This window comes from Heterocephalus glaber, unplaced genomic scaffold (genome assembly GCF_053883595.1).
Source record: "Heterocephalus glaber isolate CG9 unplaced genomic scaffold, H.glaber_assembly_v1.0 deba00001813, whole genome shotgun sequence".
Lineage (NCBI taxonomy): Eukaryota > Metazoa > Chordata > Mammalia > Rodentia > Bathyergidae > Heterocephalus > Heterocephalus glaber.
The window spans coordinates 1,103,261-1,127,873 of record NW_028258484.1 but is presented as its reverse complement, the minus strand read 5'-3'; the positions used below and the strand labels follow the sequence as shown (position 1 = coordinate 1,127,873).

General features: G+C 45.8%; 1 long non-coding RNA gene and 1 pseudogene across 1 annotated transcript; one reads left to right on the top strand and one right to left on the bottom strand.

Annotated features, from left to right (window-relative positions):
• Positions 1 to 33: 33 nt before the first annotated feature.
• On the bottom strand, positions 34 to 20,956 carry LOC110346466 (uncharacterized). Its single transcript, XR_002390546.2, has 7 exons — positions 20,770 to 20,956; positions 19,458 to 19,568; positions 8,330 to 8,465; positions 6,678 to 6,843; positions 5,043 to 5,140; positions 3,567 to 3,692; positions 34 to 1,454 (listed from the first exon to the last, which is right to left on the bottom strand). It is a non-coding gene; the product is annotated as an uncharacterized LOC110346466 (long non-coding RNA).
• LOC101717422 (misshapen-like kinase 1) lies at positions 19,224 to 23,925 on the top strand (annotated as a pseudogene).
• Positions 23,926 to 24,613: the final 688 nt, after the last annotated feature.

Here is a 24,613-nt window from a genome sequence, read left to right as displayed (position 1 = left end):
GCTGAAGAGGGGTTCTTTCAGGTGAGAGTCTCAAAGAAAAGAAGGCACGTGGGGCAGATATTGGCACAAATAGCAGCAAAGCTTCTTTATTTTCCCAGCAGTTATAGTAGCCCATTATCACATATTTAGGCATACTGAAAAACAACTGTGTGACCTTGCAGGCCATGCTGCACATGCATGGTTGACTTATGGCTACATAAGTAAGCCTACCCTGCACCTGTTTTAACAATGGGGTTATGTCCTCCAGGACTCCTCAGACACCCAGGCTTTGACTGACATTTCTCGAAATGGCTCCCATATTCCATCCTCTCACACATTAGGAGGTTGCTGATTCTTGGGAGTAGTACACAGGGCTGCCCCTTATGCCCAGAGTCCACAACAGCAATACAGGGAATAACACATAACCACCAACCCCACAGCTATCGCAGTGCTGCTGAGAGCTACTAACACTAGGTGGATCCCAGGGATTCCCACCATTGGGTCAGGGGATCTTGTTGTGAGGCTTGGATGGCAGATACCTCTGTATCCATTTCTCAAAAGGCCTCTTGTACTTGTATCAGAGGGTCAAGAATAAAAATGCATCGTTCTACATGCAGGAGGACATAAGTGCCTTCCTATGCTGCAGTCAGCAAGTTGAGAGCCATATGGTTCTGTAACACCACCTTTCTCATATGGGACGCTTCATCCATGAGCAACATCAAAGACTGGTGCGTGATATTCAAGGCTTGTGTCATGTGTTGAGCCAGAGCTTCAACTTAGAGGGCTAAATTTATACTCCCTACCCTTGGTACCAGTACTACCATAGGACAGAACCACCAGGCCATCTGTTTAGCTTGGTGCAATCTGTGATACACAGCATCCCAATTGTAGGGTGTGTCTGTCAGAGTGGGCCTGATAATGCCCTTAATAGAGGGAAAATCCCAGGTGCAGCACCCCATCTAGTGCACGGGTAGGTATGGCCAACCCATAGTGCCATAAACCCATAAGGCATCCACAATGGGCCAATCAGTGGGCACTGTACCTATGAGCTTATGGCCATCCCACCAGGCATTTGTGTCATTCACCTGTAACATGTTACACAAGTTGAGTGGTATCCATCCTGCTGTGCGATTCCCCACTGATGCATTGACCTATTCAATACACAGTCGGGTAACATCTAACAACATTACTTGGTTCCCCATCACCCTCCCCCAGTCATTATACATCATAGGTCTGGTCCTCGTGGGGTGGTTGTTCTCTTTCAGATCAGTAATGCCTTGACAGCCTGGCATCGGTGATCCCAGGTGGGTCCAGTTCAGTTCTGTTGTCACCAGTCTGTCCAATTGAGCGGGGATGCTGGCACAATTCACAGAAGGCCCTGTGTCAGGAGTTCTGTGCACACCCAATAGTGTGAGTGCTGGTGCACATGAGCAAACATATGGGCCCAGGAGATGATGCCATTGGCTTGACTCATTCTGATTGGAAGGACAGGGCAGAAAGAGAAACCGTCATAGGGAAGTCTCGCCCTTTGGAGAGGATGCAGGCCATATGCTCATTCTGTGGTAGGGTGGTGGCTGGAATCATCCTACCTCCCAGTTTAAAGTAACAGACCTGAGTCCTTGTTGCCACCGGAGGCAAGGGCATTGGAGTCTATTACTCCCAGGAGAATAAGCCAAACAGTCACAATATCACTTCCCTTTAGGATGGTGGCCCTGGCATCAAGTAGGGAGCATACCAAGACCTTCAAGGGCCATGTTGAAATCCAGGGCTGCGCCTCTATGACATGGTGCAGTCCCTGCCCCCAGGGCTCCAAGAGGAACACCCAATTCCCCAGCAGGGGATCTGTGGGCCACTCCCAAGTCCATTGGTACCAGGTCCCCAGCCACATAGGCTCCAGTGCAGGTTAAGATTAAAGCCCCCTTTCCCACCTTAGGACCTTGCTCTGCTGGTCAGATGTGCAGCCAAATTGGCTGTGCTTTCTGAAGGCAATCCAGTGGGCTGTCACCCATATGCCAGGGCTGGTCATTGAGCAATTGAATAGCCCGTGATAAGGCCTATACCCATTCGATAAACTTTGAAGCCAAATAGGCCAGCTTAGTTTTCAAGAGTTTATTATACCTCTTAGTCATACCAGCAGCTTGTGGCAGGTAGGGCACATGAAAGTGCCAAGTAATGTCATTGTCTTTGGCCCACTGTTGCACCTGAACCCCTGTAAAATGGGTTCCTCCGTCAGTTGCTATCCCTACTGGTATCTCATATGCTACAGTCAACCATTGTAATGCCTCAATAGTATGGGCATGGTCAGCAGAGGGTACAGGGTAGGCAAAAACCTATATCTGTGGGGGTAACCACAGCAGTCAGAGCATACTTGTGTCCCTGTGAGAGAAGCAGGAGACCAATGTAATCTACCTGCGATTGCTGCAGGGGATAGGGTGCTTTTGGCATTTCATCCAATTGTATGGGCATCCTCTTCCTCCAAGGGGCCAGCTGAACACATTGAAGGCACACTTTTACCCCCGCTCCTGCCTCTGTAGGAGTCAAATCCAAGTGCTATTGCTGTGCTACAGCTTGCATGGTATGGGGCTTTACGTGTCCTAGTTTCTTATGAAGCCATGGTGCCACCGAGGGTAGCCCTTGAAGGGCTGCTACCCTTGTCAAGGTGTCTGCTAAATCATTCCTATGCCCTGACACATGATACACCACATGTGAAATAGTCTGGCCATGCTCCCACGAGTCTTGCCATAATTCAGCATCCCATAGGGGTCAATGTCCTATCTGCCAGTCCTGGGCTGCCCAGGTCAGTAATCAGAGCATCAGCCCTTGGAATATAGCCCAACTATCTGTGCAAATATGCAGAGGTTTGTCCTCATGTGTGACAAGTAGCCATACTGCCTGCAACTCTGCCCATTGGCTCGATTTGCCTGTTCCAGTTTCAAAGTGTACTGGGCTGGACAGCAACTGCTGTCCATTGCGGGGTTGTGCCTCAACTAGAGCCATCAGTATACCAGGCCTCAGCCAGGGGTCCCGCTTTCCCTTCTACATAGGGAGTAGGGATCATAACCTATAGTCCATCATTCTGTATGGTTTCTTGGGCCATATACATCATAGTTCCCAGAACCACTGCCAATTCAGCCACCAATGGACTGGATGAAAAGGAGGCTCTCTGCTGTAGATATGTTTCCCATCCTGCCAGGGTGAGGGCCTGGGCCACTCCACTCCTGGGATGAGACATCCATGTGCATACCAAGCCCTCTACTGGGTACGTAGTCTACACTTCCACAGTCTGCTTTCCTATGATTCCCTCACAGGCATGCAGTGGAGTACATACTGAAGCTAACTTCTTCTCAAACAGGGACTATCTGCTTTCAGCTCCTTTCCACAACTGTGACCAAAAGCCAGTAGTGTGCTTTCACTTCCCTTGCTTTTGCCATAAGCCCCAGCCAAACCCAACCTCATCTATCAGGCTCCTTTCTACATAATTTGGGGGAAAAATAATTTCACAATTAAATTATGGTTAGGGCTGTATGAGGCCTAGTCTTCTTGCCTGTGGGCCAGCTATGACATGCTGAAACATAACTCCATTTTACCTCCAGTCACAGCTGAGGCCTCAATGGTCCCGTGATGCCGTGATACTCAAGGGCAAGATTACATCAGCTGAAGGCATCTTGATTCTTTGAGAACTGAGTAATAATACAAAAAGAGAAAGGTTGCACCTGTGGAGGGAAAAATTCCTTATCAGCTTAACTCATCCCACCTACTGTTGTAAGAATGTTTTTGCTCATCTTACCACCCTAATCAACATAAACTCATCAACCTGAGATCCTTATCAGCATAAGATCCTTATCATCATAGGAATACTGCCACCCTTGGAGTCATCTGATACTGCCTCCAATTATAAGATCCTTGTCAGTTTATGATTATTGCTGCCCTCAGAGACATCTGATACTCTCTATAAACTCAATAAACAGTAGCAAGCTCAGAGTGCCTTTGTCTTTGCTATCTAGAGGAGCACTGATCAGGCCCAAGACTCAACCTTTTCTCTAAGTCTCATTTCCTGTCTTTATTCTCTAATTAGCCTTGCACTGTTGTGGCTCACAGGAGACCAGCACCCACTACAGGGGTTCTGGTAATGTCCCCTTTCCCATTCCCTGTACTCATCCACGTTCACAGTTAGAATAAAAGGCAGGGAAGGTCAACAATAAGGAGGGCTTGTACATGTGTGACTGCCATTTTTGAATCCTGAAAAGTAGTGTCCACTACTTCAACCCAGTCTCATGTTGCACCCTTCTAGGTCATCTGGTATAATGGGTGAAGCAAGGTAGCTAGGTATAGTATGAAAGTCCACCAGAAACCTAGGTCACATAAGCTTGTAACTGGCATATAGTTGTAAATCTGAGGTATCCCTGGCTCTTATCAGTTATTTCATTGAGGATTACTTTTGTCTTACCTAACCAGATAACACCCAAGAATTTGAAAGACAAGCCAGGTCCCTGGACCTTGTTTTTGTTGATGGTCCACCCCTAGACCAGCAAAGCTTCTTTCAGACTACATGCAGCAGCTTCCAAATCTCTAAGGCAATCAGAGGTTGATCAATATAATGGAACAAAGACACAGAGTGTGGCTTGGTCCAGGTGGCCAGGTCCTGGGCCACCAGGCCATGACACAAAGTAGGGTTATGCAAATAGCCTTATGGCAACATTTGAAAGGTCCATTGCTGCCTTCCCAGCTGAAGGCAAATTGGTCTTGACTATCAGGCAAGACAGCAATGGAGAACAAAGCAATGGCCAAGTCCACTACATAATGGTATCAACCCAGTGTCAGGGTGAGCTGGTCCATCAAGTCTGCAATATTGGGTACCTCTGCATGCAATGGAGGAGTTACTTTTTTCGGTTCCCAATAGTCTGGGTTCTACATGGGCCAAATCAGTGAATGGAAAGGACTCTGGGTAGGGCTTATCACTCCAGGATCTTCCAATTTCAAAACAGTCTTTCCTATTTCCTCATGACCCCCAGGCAGCCAGCACTGCTTCATACACACAACCCACATTGCCTGCAGGACTTAACTGTGCTTGGTGAGGATGTCCTTGGATAATGGAATTCTCCCTGCATAGTGTTCAACCAGGCACCAGTCAGTATGTCCACCTCCAGGATATATTCAGCAACTGGGGAAACAGACATCAATCATATGGGCATGGGGCCAAATGCCTGATAGCCAAGGTCACCTTGATCTTCCAGACCATAATATAGTGGCCTCTATACTCTCCTATGCATGCAGTAGGTTGTGTGAAATTGTCTGGGTGGCTATAAATTAGTGTTGACTCGACTCCAGTATCTACCAGCACCAGCATATGCTGCACATTTTGGGGGGACGAATAAATAGTTAATTCCACATGTAGCCTCCAGTCTCCTGGGGTCCCTAGCAACCAGGCACCTTGGCCTATCTCCTAGTCTGGATAAAAAACTGCCAGCATCATCTCATCCTGTTTCACTGGGGCTGCCATGACCTTTGGGCCCATCAGCCAGTATTGCTGGTGAGGATGCAATTGCTTCCACAGAGACAACATGTCTAAGGGATGCCCATCTAGCTTATCAGCTGCTAAGGTCTGCCCATATTTGGCACTGGCTCACCTTCAATGCACCGAGTGTCTGTCCCTGTGGGGTTGGGCTTGCTCGGCCTGTGGCCACTTGTTTCTTTTCCTTTGGTAACTAAGCCTTCTCTCTCTCTCTCTCTCTCTCTCTCTCTCTCTCTCTCTCTCTCTCTCTCTCTCTCTCTCTCTCTCCTACTCTCTTCCTTCGCTGTTTTGGTTTTGGTTTTTCTTTTATGTATATCCTTTTATTGGTACATTTTAGGTGTACAATACAATGACATTCATCATTGGAGATATGCACCTTTACATAGTCTCTCTTGGTTCTTATTTATTCCCCCTTCCCCTGCCCTCTCTTCAAACCCTCCATCCCTCCCTATTTACAAAGATTTTGTTTCCATTGTTTCATTTTCCCATATTAATCCCATTCCCTTCTTTCCTTTCCCCTAGCCCTCCCACTTCCCCCTCCCCTTTGCCCCAGTAACTAAGTCTTGACAGGTCTCATCTTACCCTGGTGTTTCACCTCTATGTCAGTCAATCATGGCTACAGTACTTGGCAGCAAACACCATCTGGGACATTTCTCAGAGCACACCTACTAAGTCCAGGTAGGTTGTCCATTTAATGACTTGCTCAGGCTTTCCCAAACCAGATGGGGTGCTGACATCAGCCAATTTATCAAGGTCTGGTCACCTGTCCCACAGGCCAGTCTCTGTGCACCTTGTAAAACTCAACACGTAGAGGAGGTGCTGGCTATGCTGGCTAACTGGAACATCCCTTATGGGTTTAACTCCATCTTGTCAGCCCCCTTGTACCACAGCTGTAACAGCCATGCAGGCACAGTCTCACATAGCAGAAGAGAATATAAAACAACCAAGCTGCTTACCCCACTGATTCATGGTGGGGGAAAGGAATCTGTGTTTCCAATGTTTCCAAAGCCTGTAAAACATCTCCATGTGTCAGACAAACCACCTCCCAGTCTTCTGGAGATTTTCAAGCTGCCAAGAAGGTAGCTACCAGCATCTCGAATGAGGCTGAGGGACTCATATCAGCAGCTCCCCTGGGTTCTACTTCGCTATAGGGTGCTGCTTACACAGACACCACAGGAACACTCACCTCTGCCAACTACACCAAGTGTTGAGGTCTAGTGGCTGAAGTGGGTTTCTTTCAGGTGAGTCTCCAAGAAAAGAAGGCATGTGGGGCAGACATTGGCACAAACAGCAGCAAAGCTTCTTTATTTTCCCAGCAGTTATAGTAGTCCATTATCACATAATAAGGCATACTGAAAAGCAACAACTGTGTGACCTTGCAGGCCATGCTGCACATGCATGGTTAACTTATGGTTACATAAGTAAGCCTGTCCTGCACCTGTGCTAATGATGAGGTCATGTCCTCCAGGACTCCTCAGACACCCAGGCTTTGACTGACATATCTCACAACAGCTCCCACAGCTGGATTACAGTACCTAGCCTCAGATATTTTGTTATAGCAACAGAGGGCTGACTAATACAGGACTTCAATATATGAATTTGAGGGTGGGAACAATTTGGCCCATTAAACCCTGTTTTCTGGTTTGGACAGGGACCATGAAATGAAGTACGGCTCATCTGGCCTCATCTGTGCTCCACCATGACCATCCTTCTCCAGCCTGAAAGAGACTAGCTACCGAGAAGCAAATTCCCAAGAAGGAGTTAGAGATCAGAGAGAAGGGTGTTTTGAGATAAAGACACTGTAGGGGAGGACATCGCTCTATATCCCCACACTTGAAGGGGTTGAAAAGGGAGAGGCTGTAGAGGCTACCAAGGCTCAGGGGACTGGGCTAGGATTGCATGTGTTCTGACTTTGGGAGGAAGCAGATGGAAGCTGTTTTGTTATTTATTTTTTGTGGTGCTAAGGATGGAATCCAGAGCCTTGCATGTGCTAAGCAAGCACACTACCACTGAGCCCCATGATGGAAGTTACTTTACATCTTGTCCTGCTCTACAGGAGGGCTGGAGAGACAAGGGAGCCTAACAGGAGGATGGACCACCAAACTCCTTGGGGTAGAAAGAGGTATGGGCAGGACCACAGGAAGTAGAATCAAGGGGCCCCACAGCTGGAACCTAGACAGACAGCCCAGAGGTGGCCATGTAATCCTATCCAGACAGGTCTTGCGCATCTATGCTCACAGCAGTGCCATTTGTTTTACCCAGAGGTGGGACAACCCAAGAGTCTATCAGCAGATGGATAAATTAACACACTGTGGCACATCCACGTGATGTGATGCTACTCAGCCAGAGGAAGGAGTGGAGTTCTTGTCCACACTGCAATGTGGGTGAACCTGGAGAGCATTATTTGTCACTGTGTGTAAAAGCCAGACAGTGAAGGAAAAAAGATTATATGGCTCATTTATAGGAAATCTCCAGAATAGGCAAATTCACAGAGTAGATTAGTGGTTTCCAGGGGATGGGAGGAGAGGGACTGAGGAGCTCATGGGAATGGAGCTTCTTTGGGGGATGGTTAAAATATTTTGAAACTAGCTAGAGGTAATGGTTGCACAATGTTGTGAACATGCTAATGAACTATATTCTTCAAAACTAGTTTTATGTTACATAAATTTTATCTCAATTAAAAAGTGACCACCATAAATACAATTATTCTGTGTCAGTGAAAAAGAAACACATTAAATAAACAAATGAAACAAATAAACACATTAAACAAATGAAAAATGATCATAAAGGCAAAACCTGACTTTAAACCTCTGCCAAAGGAAACCACTCTGGGCTCACCTGGCTGTCACTTAACTGGAATTCTTGGTCTTCTAGCTGCAGCCCCAGCCATGTACACTTCAACAATAGGGGATGGAGAATCATGAACTAGCATCTCATCAACTCATTCACTTCAACAAGCCACATGCCAGGGGCCCTGCCATGAGGGGACACAGAGAAGAGAAAGGTTTATTTTGGCTCATGAGTTCAGAGGCTTCAGTCTATGATTGCTTGGCTCTGTTGCTTTGGGCCTGTGGTAACACAGTAAAGCATGGTGGTAGCACATGGCAGAGGAGACCTGCTCACCTCATCATGGCCAGAAAGCAGAAGGAGGATGGAGCCATAGTCCCAATATCCCTTCAAAGACCTGCCCCCAAGTACCTAAATTCCTCCCTCTAGGGCCCACCTCTTAAAGACTCCACTACTTCCCAGCAACATCTCAGGCTGGGGACCACGCCTATAGCACATGGGCCTTTCGGGGACTTTCCAAATCCAAGCCAAAACAGCCATTCAGATCCAGATGAAAACAACACTGAGATTCCACCTCACCCCACAAAGAATCTGCTATCAAGAAATCAACCAATAACAAATGCTGGTGGGGGTGTGGAGAGAAAGGAACCCTTCTCCATTGTTGGTGGGAGTGCAGACTGGTGCAACCACCGTGGAAATCAGTGTGGAGATACCTCAAAGAACTAGGACTAGAGGTCCCATTTGATCCAGGTATTCCCCTACTGGGTATCTTCCCCAAAGAATTAAAAGAATCATACCACAGTGATATATGTGCACCTATGTTTATAGCGGCACAGTTTGTAATAGCTAAAGTTTGGAAACAGCCCAGGTGCCCATCAACTGGAAACTGGATAAAGGTTTTTTTATAAAATGGAGTACTACTCAGCCATAAAGAACGAGAAACTAGAGTCATTTATAGCTAAATGGATGCATATTGAGGCCATCCTCTTAAGTGAAATAAATAGGACACACGTGTAGATACCGAATAGTTTCTCTAGTGTGAGAAACTGAAAGTGTAAATAAGGATGAAAATGATTAAAATGAATAATTGATAATTTGAAATAGGAAAAGGTCCAAAGGTGTAGGAGTGGTGGGAGGGAAAGGGGAAAGGGAAGAAGGGAAAGGAAAAATTATGAGAAAGAAAAAAAATGGAAACAAAATCTATGTAAATAGGGAAGGGGGGAGGAGATGAAGGGCGCATAGGTAATGAGGGAAAAAATAAGAACCAAGATACATCATGTTCAGGTACAAACACCCAATAATAAATGTAAATGTATTGTAGACCTAAAATGTACCAATTAATATATGAATTTAAAAAACAGCCATTCAGCCCACTATGAAGTGACAGGATAGGCAGATCAGCAGCTCAAACTTATGGGGAGACAGTGTAGCCATTGGTGCTGTCCTTGTCCCTATGGAGACATTCAGGCAGCTGTTTCAGGGCAGGGAGTTTCAGCCCAGTGACTGGGGCTGTGGACCTTAAATGCTGGACTGGAGAGTGGCTGAGGTTTGGAAGTTACATGGGCCTTCGAGCCTCCAAATGTCAGCTGGACCCTTTCTGTCTCACATCACTGTCTCTTTCCATAGTCTGAATGGTTGAGTCACCATCTGGTACAAGGGGGTAAATTCACTACCTCAGCCAGCTCTTGTATGGGGGTCACCTCAGACCCAAAGTTCCTTGCCCCCATCACTCTGGAGGTTTCCCTGCAAGCCCAGGTTGGCCAGGACTCAGAGTTGTGCTGACATTGCACAGTTTTTAACTGACCCCAGCAGCCTGAGACAGGAGCTGGTCATCAGAGGCCACTTCAAGCTTGTTTACCTGTGAGAGGCTGGACACCTGGCCTACACCCTGCTTTCTTCCTGTTGTCCATCACCTTCTGGATCTAATACATGAAGGAGTGTGAGCCAAGAGTCCTGAGCTAAGGTTCAAACACCAGAGTTTCTATTTCACCTTCCCTTAAGTAGCCTGTCACCCACTCTAATACCTCAAGGCCTTGATATTTCTCCTCTAAAAAGTTGAATATGGCCAGGTGTGGTGGTGCATACCTGTAATCCCATAACTCTGAAGCTGAGGCAGAAAGATTGTCATGAGTTTGAGGCTAGCCTGGGCTATATAGTCAGCTCAAAGATAGCTTGTACTACAAAATGAGACCATGTCTCAAAAATAAATAAATAAAACTAAAATAAAATAAATAAAAAGTTGAATTATGGGAAGTTCCTTCAAGCTTGGTTCTACATTCAAAGGACTGTAGTAGGAGGAGAGATTTAAAGAGAAAGGTAGGCGATAGCAGACTTAGGATGTATGGTGGATGGGGGTGGAGGAAGACTAAGGAGGGGACAGAAGTCTGGGGAGACCCAATCAGATGCTGCTATCTAGACAAGGCCGTGTCTCACCAATTGGGTATCCCCCCTCATTCCAGCCAACTCTCTCATCTATCTATTCCAGAGTGTCTGATGGAACTCCTCCCCTGAGTGTACTCATTCTGGGGCCAGATCAGTCCCATAGTGTGAGTCACAGGATGGGGGGACACATTAGAAAACAGAACTGTGGCTTCACTCCAGAGAATCAAAATGGGTAGTTCTGGGAAGTTTAACATGTATTTAAATTAAATCAGTGTGGTTCCCTTCATACATTCACCAGCCATCTTCCTTTCCACCAAAGTTCATGAGGACCTGCTGGGACTGTCTATGCAATCAGTCCTGAGAGCTGAGCTTCTCAAAAACAGTGGGCACTTTGTGAGTGGCACCTGGCCCCTCCCTTCTGTCTGAGTGTTCCCAGCTGTCATCCACCCTCACCCCATCCTCACTGCTCCTCATCCTTGCTCCCTGGTGGTGCTTCCCATGGGAAGCAAAGAGGGTCCTGTTTTCTGGGTTTGGGTATTAGTGCTGCCATTTGTCACTCCGTCTACTGCAAGTGAGGGGTCATGTCACAGCTGCCACCCTGCCACTTGCCCAGCTGAACCTCAGCAGGACATCTTCCCTACAGGGCCATTTCTGGAAGCCTGCTGTACATATACAACATACTGCCATAGAGAAGGTTGGATTTCCTGGCCTGAGGCTGGCCTTAGCATCTCTGGTCTTGGAGCTGCAGACCCAGGAAATCCTGACTGTTGGTTTTAGGATTAGCACTAACAGGGAGTAGATGATGTAGGCTCTGGCCCCAGTGAAGTCATAAGTTGTCAGTCTCTGTCCCTGTGCATCTCCCTTCTTTCAGAAATGAAACCAGGTCAGGTATGGTGGTGCACGTCTGTAATCCCAGCATTTGGGAGGCTGAGGCAGGAGGATTTTTGTAAGTTTGAGGGCAGCCTGGGCTATATAGTGAGTTTGAGGACAGTCTGAACTACATACATCCTGAGGCCCTGTTTCAAAATTAATAAATAAATGAAAGAGAGAAAGAAAAAAGAAAGAAAGAAGGAAAGAAAGAAAGAAAAAAAGAAAGAAAGAAAGAAAGAAAGAAAGAAAGAAAGAAAGAAAGAAAGAAAGAAAGAAAGAAAGAAAGAAAGAAAGAAAGAAAAGTGAACCCAGACCTGGACCTAACAATCTAATATACTACTTGCCAGATCCTTAGTCCACTTTGTGTGTGTCTGCATCTGTGTGTCTGTGTTTATGTGTACTACTGGGATTGCACACAGGGCTATATTTCTAGGCTTGAACACACTGAGCTACATCTCTGGAGAAGTGGCTTTCCCTCTCTCAGTCAAAGCTGCAAATACAGGTTTCTGGAACCTAAGGCAGATACGTCTGTTGCTCATGACCACCTAGAATCCTCTTAGATAGACTCCAGGGAGCCCTGGGATACCCAGGACATGTTCAAGCACCTGAAGAGGAGGCTGGGGTGAGTTCTGGCTCTGGCACCAAGCCAGCTAGGGGACTTTATTATTTACATATTTTTTTAAATTCACTGGGGTTGGGGTTGTGGCTCAGTGGTAATGTACTTGCCTAACATATATGGAGCCCTGTGTTCCATCCCCAGTACCAAAGTGTGTGTGGGGGGGGGGGGGGGGTCCAGCATTATAGACAGCTAAGTTGGGTAGAAATAGGCAGTCAGACAGGGCTAGGTCCTTGAGTAAGTCAGCACATAGGATGAAAACACATTATAACAGTGACTGGAGGTGCATCTGTTGAAGGTTAGGCCTCAAGATAAAGATGAAATGACCAGGCCTATATACTTCTCTTGGGGATAAGATAATTAGCATTACCTGGTTCAACAAAGTCTAAATATGATGTTACCCTGGTGGATGACCAAGGCCCCCTGATCCATCCCTTCCTAAAGGCCTTTGTTCTTTCCATGTACAGTTGCTATGTGACCTGCTTCCCCACTGGATCAATATTACCTAAACAGCTATACTTATAATCTTATTGGTTGATCATAGTTTTGATCCACATTGTACCCACTTTGTGATTTTGCACTATAAAACTTTCTTTGAGAAGTGAGCTTGTTGGCAGCCCACTTTTGAGTCCCCTCTTGTCTCTCAGGAGCTATCTTTCTCAATAAATATTTCCTATTCTTAACCTCTGTTGTTTCTTGGAATTCATTCATCAATTTTGGGGAACATGAACTTGATGTATCTGACATCTAGCAGGTTGTGCATTACATTTATTTCCCTTATATCACCAACATGGTGATGCAAGCCTGTAGGTGATAGGACTCTGAGAGGCTGAAGCAGGAGGATCAAGAGTTCTAGTCTGGCCTGAACAATTTAGTGACTTAATGATAGTCTGTCTCAAAAAAGGGGAGAGAGGTTGGGGAAGCAAAGGTTTAAACCACAGCAAACTCCAAAGAGCCCTAAATAAAGTTGAAACCATTTTTAAGCAACAAATTTCAGGTCAAACCTTCCCTGTTCTAGGGCTGAAAGCCTCATCCTTGCAACAAGGGTCAAAGGAGGGAGCTGTCTAGCTCCACTAGCAACTCTGGAGATGTCCTCACAGGTGAGTGTCAGCAAGTTAGGACAGAGACCTGGGGATAAGGAAGTAGAAAGACAAAGCTACTAGATAAGGATTTTAGCAAAGAAGCTGGGTGTGGTCGTGGGGAACTTGTTGGAAGGAAAACTCTGCATTATACAAGGCACAGCATGGCCAAGAAAACCTAAGTCAGTGATTGGGGTGCCAGTTTGGACCCCACGTGGATGTGGGCAGGAGAGCTGAGAAATGTGGTGCCTTTCTCAGAGGTGGCCATGAGGAAAAGGTGAGGGGGTGTCAGGGCCTGTGGGCTGAAGGAGGATCCCATCAGGCGAGGTTCCCAAAGAAAAGAATGCAGGTGAAGCAGACATCACCAGAAAGCAGGAACCAAAACTTTTATTTCCAGCATTAGGGTAGCATCAAAGCATGAGAGTTAGAGCTGCAGCTTCAAAGCTCAAGAGCTGCATGTCTTTATCAGCTTTTCTGAGACACTCTTAGACAAAAACGCTGGTGACCTTGCATAGCCATGTAGAACATGCATGGTCGTCCATGCTTATTTATTATTATTATAACAAACTCTGCCATGCACTAGCACTAAATGACAGAATTGTGTTGTCAAGTGCCTTCTGATGTCATTAGCTGCCTGGTGGCTTTGACACATTTCACAGCAGCCTCCTACAGGGGGTCCTTTCAGGAAGCAGAGTCAGGATCCAGGCCAAGATAGCCCTCCAAGGGTGGGCAGAGGTCTTCTCAGGCCTGTCGCTGCTGTAGCCAAGGCTTCCACGTGTCTCCCTGATACAAGCTTTAGTGGAGTTTTCTGTTCCTTGCTCTGCCCAGAAGGGCCCAGAGGGACAGTGACTAGGATTTATTTAGCAATCACAGGATGACTCTACCTGAAACATGGTGCACCTTCAAGAGACACCAGAGCTCAGGCCAGAGTGTGACAGGGTTGGGATTGTTCTCCTACAGAAAGAATGAGCAGGAGAAGGCAGTACACTGGTACTTGGTTCCAGAAGGACAGACTGTCATAAGGGCCCAAAGTGTTGCACCCAAAATCTATTTCAGATGCTTCCTGGGCACGCAGACTACAGTATTTCCTAGGTCCTGCAGGTAACTCTGAGCAGATGTGCTATGCCAATGCTATATTCTAGTTTTAAGTTGTGGCAGCACTCTGGCTCAAGCACTAGTTAGTACACTATCAGTGGTTAAAAAAAATAGATCCCAACATGTAGAATGGTTAGAATACAATAGACATGTATTTGTCATGTAACAAGCCAAAGAGAGAGTCTGTTATTGCAAGGGGCATTTCTTTCTACAGTGATTCAGGCACCTTGTTTCTTACAACATGTGGAATGCCCCTCTCCAAGGCCTTATTACCACTGCACTCAGCATAGGAGTGAGAGCCCACCTTGTATCTGTCATCCCTGGTCTGAATGAGATCCTCTGAGCAAACATCCAGCCCCCAACAAACATCGGGGAACTATCAAAAGGGCATGTTTCTCAACACAAACTCTCAATTCAAGGAGGGCTCAGAGTGATGTATTTCCAGCCCTAAAGGAAAACAACTTCCAACTCAGATTGATGTACCCTGCAAAACTATCTTTCAAAATTAATAAACAAATAAGATACTTCCATGACAAAGAATACCTGAAAAAACTCATAATCTCCAAACCACCACTCCCAAGTATTCTGAAGGATATTCTAGAAAGAGACAACAAGGATTACAACTCCATGAACCCCAACAGAATGAATCCACCAGGCAAGGCAAGAAATTAAACAGAAGAGGGAAGAAAGGAGCCAAAAATAGGAAACTAACATGACAGGGATAAGTCGATACATATCAGTTATAACCATCAATGATAATGGTCTCAATTTATCAATCAAAAGAAACAGACTAGCAGAATAGATCAAGAAGCAAGATCCAACAGTATGCTGCAGATAAGAAACACATTTAATTCAAAAAGAAATTCATACACTGAAAATCAAAGGATGGAAAACAATACTCCATGTGACAGAAACCTGGAAAAAAGCAGGAGTAGCTATTCTATTTGCAGACAGAGTGGACTTGAAGCCAAGACTGATTAATAGAGACAAAGAATGTCACTACATCCTTGTAATGGGAACAATCCAAGAGGAACAGATAACAATCACAAATATATATGCACCACATAGCAGTGCACTCAACTATATAAAACAAATATTAATGGAGATGAAAAATCAAATAAGCATTAATACAGTTGTAATGGGGGACCTCAATACCCCTCTGTTACAAATAGACAGATCAATGAGACAAAAAATCAACAATGAAATATTAGAACTGAGCCAAACTTTTGAACAAATGGACTTAGTAGATAGCTACAGAGTTTTCCACCCCACAACATCAGAATACATATTCTTCTCAGCTACACACAGGACATTCTCCAAAATAAACCACATGCTAGCTCATAGAACATGCTTAAGTAAATGCAAAGGAATTGAAATTCTCCTATACATATTATTTGACCATAGTGCAATGAAATTGGAAATCAATGGCAAAAAACCATACAAACTTCATAAATACATGAAAATTAAATAATCCCCTACTGAACAACCAATGGGTCACAGATGAAATTAAAGAAGAAATTGGAGTTTCTACAATTAAATGATAATGCCAATACAACTTACCAGAACTTGTGGGACACAATAAAATCAGTCCTGTGAGGGAAATTTATAGCAGTGAAAACCCATATCAATAAAGCAGAGGGGGCTCAAAACACAACCTAATTTTGAACCTCAAGCATCTAGAAAAAGAAGACCTAGTCAAGCTCAAAGCTTGTACAAGGGAGGAAATTATAAAAACCAGAGCAGAAATTAATTCAATGGAGAGTAAAAAAATACAAAGAATTAATTAATCAAAAAGTTGGTTCTTTGAAAGATTAAACAAAATTGATAACCTTATCAAAAAGAAAAGAAAAGAAAAGAAAAAACTCAGATCCACGCAACTAGGGTGAAATCACCACAGATCCTGCAGACAACCTATAGTCAAATAAGATGAAAAACACAGAAGAAATGGACAGATCTTCCTATACATATGAATTACCAAAGCTGAATCAAGAAGATATAAAAATTCTAAACAAACCAATATCAGCCAATGAACTTGAAAATGTGACTAAAAACCTACCAAAAAAGAGAAGCTCAGGCCCTGATGGATTTACTGCTGAATTTGACAAGAACTTTAGAGAAGACCTAATGCTGCTACTTCTCAAACTCTTTAATGGACTTGAAAGGGAAGCAGTACTCCCAAATTCATTCCTGGGGAGCAAGCATTACCCCAATACCAAAACCAGAGAAGGATCCAACCAAAAAAGAGAGTGGCAGGCCAATCTCCCTAGTGAACATAGATGCAAAAATCCTCAATAAGATACTGCCAAATAGAATGCAGCAAACCATCAAGAAGATTATACACCAATAACAAGTAGGATTAATCCCAGGAATGCAAGGATGGTTCAACATATGCAAATCAATAAATGTAATACACTATATTAACAGAGTCAAGGACAAAAACCATATGATCCTCCCAATAGATGCAGAAAAAGTGTTTGACAAAGTCCAACACCCATTCATGATAAAAACTCTACAGAAAACTGGAATAGATTGTCTTTATCTCAATCTGATAAAAGCCATCTATGGCAAACCAACAGCCAACATTATATTAAATGGGCAAAAACTGAAAGCTTTCACTCTAAAATTAGGAACAAGACAAGGATGTCCACTGTCACCACTGTTATTAAATATAGTTTTGGAAACATTAGCTAGAGCAATTAGAAAAGAGAAAGAAGTAAAATAAATAAGTTTAGGAAAGAAAGAAGTTAAATTATCAATATTTGTAGATGACATGATACTCTACATAGAAGACCCCAAAGCTCTACCAAAAGATTTCTAGATTTAATAACCATATTCAGTAGCATAGCTGGATATAAATTTAACACTCAAAAATCTATAACCTTCCTGTACACAAATAACAAACTCACTGAGAGAGAAATTAGGAAAACATCACCTTTCACAATACCATCCCCAAAAAATGAAATACCTAGGAATCAATCTAAAGAAGGAAGTAAAAAAAAAAACACCCTATATTTAAAACTACAGTACTCTGAAAAAAGAAATCAAAGAGGATATCAGAAAATGGAAAGATATCTCTTCTTCTTGGGTAGGAAGAACTAACAAAGTAAAAATAGTCATACTTCCAAAATTGTTTTACAGATTTAATGCAATCCCAATCAAAATTCCAACAGCATATCTCACAGTACTAGAAAAAACAATTCTAAAATTCATTTGGAACCAGAAGAGACCTAGAATACCAAAGGCAATTCTAGATAACAAAGGCAAAGCAAGGGGCATCACAATCCCTGACTTGAAATTATACTCCAAAGCTACTGTGATAAAAATAGCATGGTACAGCAAAAAAAAAAAAAAAAAGACAGACTTGGGGATTAATGGAACAGATTAGAAGATGCAGAAACAACTCCAGAACATACTCAGCCACCTAATGTGTGACAACAGAGCCAAACACCTTCACTAGAAGACAGATAGCCCCTTTAATAAATAGTGCTAGAAAAATTGGCTTTCCACATGCCAAAGATTGAAACTAGACCCATATTTTTCACCATGCACTAAACTAAAACAGAAATGTATCAAAGATCTAAATACTAAAACAGAAAGCTGGGGATTTAGCTCAGTGGTTCCGGTGCCTGCCTCGCAAGCACAAGGTCCTGAGTTCGATCTCCAGTACCAAAAAAAAAAAAATACTAAAACAGAAACACTTTATCTGCTGGAAGATAGAATAGGTAAAACTCTCAAAGACATTGGTGTAGGCAAAGACCTTACAACCAAAATCCTGATCACACAGGAGCTATAACAAAGAATCAACAATTGAGATCTCATTTTTAAAAAATTTAATTTAATTTTATCCCATTTCCCACTCCCCTTCCTATGTACAAAAGATTTGTTTCCATTTCTCCTTCTATTTTCACTTTTTACTTGTCTCTTCCTTCCTTTTTCCCTCCCTCCTCCCTTGTTCCCCTTCCCATTTGAACACTTTCTTCCAATTTCTATTTCTTCCAATACCTATTATACATTTTAGTCCTTATTTCCACTTTCAGTTTCTCACACAAGAGAAACAATGCAATAGTTACAAATTTGTGTCTGATTTATTTTGCTTAAGAGTATGGTCTCAAGGTCATCAATTTAGCTATAAATGTCTGAAGCTCATCCTTCTTTATGACAGAGTAGTACCCCATTGGATAAAAAAACCACATCTTCCTTATCCATGCATCGGTTGATAGGCATTTGGGATGTTTCCAAGATTTAGCTATTACAAACTGTGCTGCTATAAACATGAGTGTGCATATATTGCTGTGGTATGATGCTTTTAATTCTTTTGGAAAGATACCAATGAGATCTCATCTTATTAAAAAGCTTCTGCACAGCAGGAGAAACCACTAATGGAGTGAAGAGACAAAATTTTTGCCAGCTGTTCCTCAAAGGACTACTATCTACAATATATAAAGAATTTTTAAAAATGAGATGTTCCCAAATTTAAAGACCCAATCCAAAAAATGGGCATCTGAAATGAATAGATACTTCTCATATGAAGAAGTAGAAACACCAAATGAATATATATAAAAAATGTTCAACATCGCTGGTCATTTGAGACATGCAAATTAAAACAATGCTAAGATTCCATCTCACTCTAGGAAGCATGTTTATTATGAAGAAATCAATCAATAACAAATGCTAGGGCCTGCGCTGGAGAGTCGAGAAGCTTGGGTTGCCAACTCTGGGGAGATAGCTCCTGTCAGTCTTGGATCGGTCCTCCTGCTGGCCCACTTTCTTTCTCCTTCTCCTGGGGGAGGTGCAGTTTAGTCCGCCCTCAGGCTCCCCCAATGAGAGAGAAGCGGCAACAGCAGCAGTGGAATAACCGAGCCAGAGGGTGAGCAGCCCCGTGGCTCGGTTCACTGCGGAGGCCATGGATGACCTGGCCCCCGCCTGCAGCCTGGACGACATCGACCTGTCCGCCCTGCGGGGCCCTGCTGGGATCTTTGAGCTGGTGGAGGTGGTTGGCAATAGAACCTATGGACAGGTGTACAAGGGTCAGCATGTCAAGACTGGGCAGCTGGCTGCCATCCAGGTCATGGATGTCACGGAGGACGAGGAGGAAGAGATCAAACAGGAGATCAACATTTTGAAAAAGTATTCTCACCTCCACAACATTGCCACCTACTATGGGGCCTTCATCAAGAAGAGCGCCCCTGGGAATGATGGCCAGCTCTGGCTGGTGATGGAGTTCTGTGGTGCTGGTTCAGTGATCGACCTGGTAAAGAACACAAAAGGGAATGCTCTGAAGAAGGACTGCATTGTCTACATCAGCAGGGAGATTCTCAGGGGGTTGGCTCATCTCCACGCCCATAAAGTGATCCATCAAGGATTGTCGTTGACAGAGCCTTCAGTTATTTTGGTTTCTCATTACTTTTCAGGGAAGCTATTTTATTTGTTTGTTTTTTGTATTTTTCATTGTCTTCAATATTTTTCATTTTTCTCACAATATTTTCCTTTCCTTCATTAGCTGTTCATTTCTTTGCATGTATTATGACAAGTACCTTTTCAGTTTGATAACTTGTGTCTTTCTTTAATTTTAGAAATTTCTTGGCTATCATCTTTTTTTCTAAATTTTTTCCTCTATTTTTCCCTTGTCTCACCTCAAGAATTTTTATTAAATAAATGCTAGAATGTTATAAAAATCCAAGCAATGCCATTTATATTGAATTTCTTGTGAATGGTTGCCTTTACAACTATGTAGTATGGCTGCCTTTTATATCTAGATGTCCTCCAGGAGCTTAATGAGCTCAGCAGTGAGGCTTGTGAAAGATGGTTGGGTTAAGGGGGCTCATAGCTGACATGCTGTTAGGAAACAGGATCTATTTGGAAAAGGCAGGTCACTGGGCGCATGGCATGGAAGGCTTGATCTCCCTCCACATTTCCTCCTTTCTCTCTCTGCTTCCTGGCTGCCTTGACAAGACCCTCTTCTTCTCTGCTACACCTGTCCACCATGCTGTTTTCCCTTGGGAGCCAGACAACCATGGACTGAACTATGAGCCAAAATAAATCTCTCCTCCTTTAAAAAAAAAAAAAAAGTGATCCATCAAGACATCAAGGGACAGAATGTGCTACTAACAGAGAATGCTGAGGTCAAGCTAGTGGATTGCAGTGAGTGCTCAGCTGGACCGCACTGTGGACAGATGGAACACATTTATTGGGACCCCATACTGGATGGCTCCAGAGGTCATAGCCTGTAACGAGAACCCTGATGCCACCTACGATTACAGGAGTGATATTTGGTCTTCAGAAATCACAGCCATTGAGATGGCACAGGGAGCCCCCACACACACTCTGTGTGACATGCACCCCATGCGACCCTCTTCCTTATCCCTCGGAACCCTCCACCCAGTCTCAAGTCCAAGAAATGGTCTAAGAAGTTCATCGACTTCATTGACACATGTCTCATCAAGACTTACCTGAGCCGACCGCCAACCGAGCAGCTACTGAAGCTTCCCTTCATCTGAGACCAGCCCACAGAGCGGCAGGTCCCCATCCAGCTCAAGGACCACGTTGACCGGTCCCGGAAGAAGCGGGGCAAGAAAGAGGAGACAGAATATGAGTATAGCGGCAGTGAAGAAGAAGATGACAGCCATGGAGAAGAAGGAGAGCCAAGCTCCATCATGAATGTGCCTGGGGAGTTCACACTACGCCAGGAATTCCTCCGGCTCCAGCAGGAGAATAAGGACAACTCCGAGGCTTTAAAGCAGCAGCAGCAGCAACAGCGAGACCCTGAGGTGCACATCAAACACCTGTTGCACCAGCGGCAGCGTCGAATAGAGGAGCGAGAGGAGGAGCGGCGAGGAGCTGAGGAGCAACAGCGTTGAGAGCGCAAGCAGCAGAATCTGAAGGAAAAGGAGCAGCAGTGGCGGCTAGAGGACATTCAGGCTCTGCGGCAGGAGGAGCAGCGGCAGGTTGAGCAAGAGCAGGAATATAAGCGGAAGCAACTAGAGGAGCAGCGGCAGTAACGTCTCCAAAGGCAGCTGCAGCAGGAGCATGCCTACCTCAAGTCCCTGCAGCAGCAGCAGCAGCAGCAGCAACTTCAGAAGGAGCAGCAGCAGCAACAGCAGCAGCAGTAGCAAATCCTGCCTGGGGACAGAAAGCCTCTGTATCATTATGGTCGGGCATCAATCCTGCTGACGAGAGGTAGAAGCGAGAACAAGGAAGAACAAGCAACAGAACTTTCCCTTGACCAAGACCAAACCAAGCAACACAGGCCCAGAACCTCCCATCCCCCAAACCTCCCCCGGCCCTCCAGGACCTCTTTCCCAAACTCCTCCTATGCAGAGGCCGGTGGAGGCTCAGGATGGACCACACGAGTCCCTCTGCAGGACCAGCCCACCAGAAACCTGGCTGGGGCCGGTGATTTAGCTCAGTGGTTTGGCCGCCTGCTATGCAAGCGCAACGACCGGAGTTCAATCCCTGGTACCAAAAAAGAAAAAGAAACCTGGCTGCCTTCCCAGCCTCCCACGACCCTGACCCTGCCATCCCCACGCCCACTGCCACGCCCACTGCCCCGAGCAGCTGTCATCCGCCAGAATTCAGATCCCACCTCTGAAGGGCCTGGTCCCTCCCTGAACCCCACAGCCTGGGTCTGGCCAGATAATGAGGCCCAGCCCAAGGTACCTCTGAGGACCTCATCTATTGCCACTGCCCTTAACACCGGTGGGGCTGGAGTGTCCCGGCCAGCTCAGGCTGTCCATGCCAGACCTCACAGCAACTCCGCCTGGCAAATCTATCTGCAAAGGCGGGCAGAGCGGGGCACCCCCAAGTCTCCAGGGTCCCCTGCTCAGCCCCCTGGCCCACCCAACGCCTCTAGTAACTCGGACTTCAGGAGGAGTGACCCCTGCTCCAACAGTGCCCTCCCAGCCTCTCATGGGAACCTCCCCCAGGCTGGCTTGCTGGAATGAAATCGAAACCATGTGGGAGCCTCTACTAAACTGGACAGCTCCCGGCCAGAAGATTTTGTGTTGCTGAAAGAACGAACCTTGGACGAAGCCCCCCAGCCACCCAAGAAAGCCATGGACTATTCATCATCCAGTGAGGAGGTGAAGAGCAATGAAGACGATGAGGAAGAAGGTGATGGTGAACCATCAGAGGGGAACAGAGACACCCCTGGGGACCACAGCGATGGAGAAACAGACAATGTCAGCACCATGGCGGTTCACGATGTTGAGGAGATAGCTGGGACCCAGCCGCCATACGGGGATGGCACCATGGTGGTCTAGAGGACTCCTGAGGAGGAATGAAGCCTGTTGCATGCTGACAGCAATGGTTACACTAACCTTCCAGATGTCGTCCAGCATAGCCACTTGCCTACCGAGAACAGCAAAGGTCAAAGTACCCCCTCAAAGGATGGAAGCAGTGATTACCAGTCTTGTGGGCTGGTAAAGGCCCCTGGCAAGAGCTCATTCACCATGTTTGTGGATCTAGGAATCTACCAGCTTGGAGGCAGTGGGGACACCATCCGCATCACAGCCCTCATGGGTGGAGAGGGAGCTTGGCTAGATCAGCTGCAGTATGATGTGAGAAAAGGCTCTGTGGTCAGTGTGAATCCTACGAACACTCAGACTCACAGTGAAACTTCTGAGATTCGTAAGTACAAGAAGCAATTCAATTCTGAGATCCTCTGTGCGGCCCTTTGGGGCCTCAACCTGCTGGTGGGTACAGAGAATGGGCTAATGTTGCTGGACCGAATGGACCGAAGTGGGCAGGACAAGGTGTATGGACTCATTGGTCGGCAACACTTCCAGCAAATGGATGTACTGGAAGGCCTCAACTTGCTCATCACCATCTCAGGGAAAAGGAACAAACTATGGGTGTATTACCTGTCCTGGCTCCGGAACAAGATCCTGCACAATGACTCAGAGGTGGAGAAGAAGTAGGGCTGGACCACTGCGGGGGACATGGAGGGCTGCGGACACTACCGTGTTGTGAAATACGAGCACATTAAGTTCCTCGTTATTGTCCTGAAGAACTCCGTGGAGGTGTATGCCTGGGCCCCCAAACCCTACCACAAATTCATGGCCTTCAAGTCTTTTGCTGACCTCCCTCACCACCCTCTGCTGGTTGACCTGACGGTAGAGGAGGGACAGCAGTTTAAGGTCATCTATGTCTCCAGTGCTGACTTCCATGCTATGGATGTTGACTCGGGGAACAGCTATGACATCTACATCCCTGTGCATATCCAAAGCCAAATCAGAGATGATGGCCATGCCGTCATCTTCCTCCCCAACACCGATGGCATGGAGATGCTGCTATGCTATGAAGATGAGGGTGTCTATGTCAACACGTACGGGCGGATCATTAAAGATGTGGTGCTGCAGTGGGGAGAGATGCCCACATTTGTGGCCTACATCTGCCCCAGCCAGATAATGGGCTGGGGTGAGAAAGCCATTGAGATCTGTTCTGTGGAGACAGGACACCTGGATAGGGTCTTCATGCACAAAAGGGCCCAGAGGCTCAAGTTCCAGTGTGAGCAGAATGACAAGGTATTTTTTGCCTCTGTCCACTCTGTGGGCAGCAGCCAAGTTTACTTCATGACCCTGAACCGGAACTGCATTATGAACTGGTGATGGCCGGGCTGGGGCCACCTACCCTGGACCAGCTCCTCCAGCCAGATTTCCCCAGCCGCCCCCATTCTCTTCCCTGGGCTTTTGCTTTTATTGGTTTGATTCACTGGAGCCTTCTGGGAACATGACCTCCAACCACCCCTCATGCTTTTATGATCATGTGACTATCCTTTTCCGCAACATGTCCTCTCCTTTAAACTGTGCCTATCCCCAACTTTTGGGGAGGGACACAGCTTCTTACCAGGAGTAGACTGGGCCTCCCCTACCCCTTTTCTCCACTTAGGAGAGTGCTTGGGGCTCAGACCCCTTGCCCCACTGCTGCTGACTGGGCAGGGCCCTGGACCTCTTTATTAGCACATCAGAGGAGCCAGCTCCCCCCTTGAATGTACCAGACTCGGGGGGGGGTCACTGGGCCCTAAGTTCGGGGTGGGGAGGTCACTGGCCACTCCAGGGGTAGGGAGCATTTCCTCATTTTCTGAAACCACTTTAATGATTCCTTTCCCCCTCAAGCCCCAGGGAATGGAGGGGGGACCCCACCAACAAAAACATTCCCCCTTTCCAGCCTCCATCTCTTCTAGCCTCTCCCTTTTTCTGGTGGAGGGAGAGAGCAGGGAGCTCTCAACCTCCACACCCCTTTGCTTGCCTCTGTATATAGTGTGAGCAGCAAGTAACCTTTCTCTTCCCTGCCCTG